This window comes from Triticum aestivum, chromosome 4B (genome assembly GCF_018294505.1).
Source record: "Triticum aestivum cultivar Chinese Spring chromosome 4B, IWGSC CS RefSeq v2.1, whole genome shotgun sequence".
Taxonomy (NCBI): domain Eukaryota; kingdom Viridiplantae; phylum Streptophyta; class Magnoliopsida; order Poales; family Poaceae; genus Triticum; species Triticum aestivum.
In genome coordinates, this window is record NC_057804.1 from 548,013,616 (window position 1) to 548,016,102 (window position 2,487).

Genomic DNA, 2,487 nt, shown 5'->3' on the forward strand with positions numbered 1-2,487 from the left:
CACAAGCCGGCACATGATCAGCATAAAGATCCTCAGAAAAAGGATTACCCGGCCAGGTCTATCTATGGGCCAAAAAGAAGACTCCAGGAAGTAACACAACCAGCCGAGCATTTGAAGACAACGGCACACCCAAATACAGGGGCGCCGCACACCCACTATGTTTCACCGACGAGGTACTGGATCATGAATTTCCAGCGGGATTTAAACCCATAAACATAGAGGCATACGACGGAACAACGGACCCCGGAGTCTGGATTGAGGATTATATCCTACACATACACATGACAAGAGGAGACGATCTCCATGCCATAAAATACCTACCCCTCAAGCTCAAAGGGCCGGACCGGCATTGGCTTAAAAGCCTCCCAGAAAATATGATTGGAAGTTGGGAAGAGCTTGAGGATGCGTTTCGAGCGAATTTTCAGGGACTTATGTCTAGCCTCCGGATGCAGATGATTTAAGTCACATAACTCAATAGCCCGGAGAATCAGCACACAAGTTCTGGAACAGGTTCCTCACTAAAAAGTACCAAATAGTCGACTGTCCGGACGCTGAAGCCTTAGCAGCCTTTAAACACAACGTCCGAGACGAATGGCTCGCCAGACACCCCGGCCAGGAAAAACCAAGAACAATGGCCGCACTAACAAGTCTCATGACCCGCTTTTGCGCGGGAGAAGATAGCTGGTTGGCTAGATGCAGCACCAGCGACCCGAGTACATCCGAAATCAGGGATGGAAATGGGAAATCATGACGCAAAAATGATCAACGCCGGAATAAGGAAAATGGCCCAAATAGTACGGCGGTCAATGCCGGATTCAAAAGCTCTTGGCCGAACAACAAAACACTGCCCCTAAAGGATAACAGTGACGAGCTATCCAACTTAAACAAGATTCTGGATAGACTGTGTCAAATACACGGTACCTGCGGGAAGCCTGCAAACCATACCCATAGAGATTGTTGGGTCTTCAAGCAGTCCGGCCGACTTAACGCCAAACACAAAGGGCTCGACACACCAAGTGAAAGTGACGAAACCCAAAAGTAGCGCTCCGGAAACCAAAAGACTTTCCCATTAGAGGTCAAAACAGTGAACTCACTTCACGTGATAACATGCAGCGCGACCCCTGCTATACCAGGACACCGTCCGCATACTGGGGATAGAACCCACCAAAATTCGCTATAGCAGCACTTCCTTCAAAGGAGTGACCCCAGGCCTTTTTTAGCCAATTTTACAGGCTCTGTACCACTAGAGGTCGTGTTCAGTTCATCCGACAACCTCCGTCGCGAAAAAGCTCACCCTCCATCACCCCATTCAACAGTAGCTCTTAAGCACTACTGGGGTGTGCAGCTTTCGCCCGCTTTAATGCAATACCACATTACGCGTCTCTTACGCTTAAAAATGCCCGGTCCACGTGGCATATTCTTAAAACTCCAGGTGTCTCTCGACCACGGAGAATGTGCGGCTGCCTCGACAGCCACACATTATTCCGACCTTGCAGGTCAAAGCCCCTAAAAACAGGTCATTTAGGCCTCGGACATGGTTAGACGAGTCCGGCGTAACTTAGCAAGGGGCTTCCCAGCCGCATACCCTTTTTTAGGGGGCCGCGCGCATAAATGATGAAAGCCAATAAAGCTTAACTTTCTTCATCTTCCAAATTATACTTTATTTTGATACACTTTTTGCATGATATTTCTTAGAAACTAAGTCCTTCTCTTTTACAGATGAAGCATGTGCTACACCCGTCCAGGATACAGCACAACGGATACACAGGCGCAGACGTGCAGTAGGGACCCGTTGCAAGGATTCTTTTCAGATTAAGACCCCGCGTAAACCTTTCTCACTGTCTCTTGTTGATACACATCCCCCGGTTTCCTACCAGAGCCGAGGAGGAGGCTGGCGTTTTGGCATTGGCCGCGTCAGAAGTTCCGGCCTGTACTTGGACACTATGGGCTTAGGGCTTTATTCTGCCCGATATCATAAAGACCGAACACCTCAGGGAGTGTTCGGCGTCTCGAGTTAGGCCTTATATGCATCAGCTCTGAATCATGTCTTTGGTCAAATGTTGGGTTTGCCTGGCTCCTGTGTTTTGCTGCCTTACGTTCCGTATCATCGGCTAACGCGGCACCAGAGAACTACTGCGATTGTGCCCCGGTTCGGCCGGGAGAGCACCTCAGTAGAGAAAGCCAAAAACTGACTGTCATGATATAGCGAGAGACTGGTCAACCACTCGATCGACCATTGGGAATGTTTAGAATTCCTCCGCTTTGACGAAGGACCGCTTCCCGGTCAGGCACATACGCGCCCCGAGTTCGGAGAAGCGCGGTGCCATCAGGGGCTATATAGTAGCCCCACATTCAAGCTCCTATGGCTAAGTGAAAGTGATAAAGCATTATAGTCCGGTTACCTAGTTTTCTATGCTATCACCTCCTTAAAAGGACCAAGACGTTGGATTAAGTGTGAAAAAGCGTTTTTCTTTTTGCAAACACCCC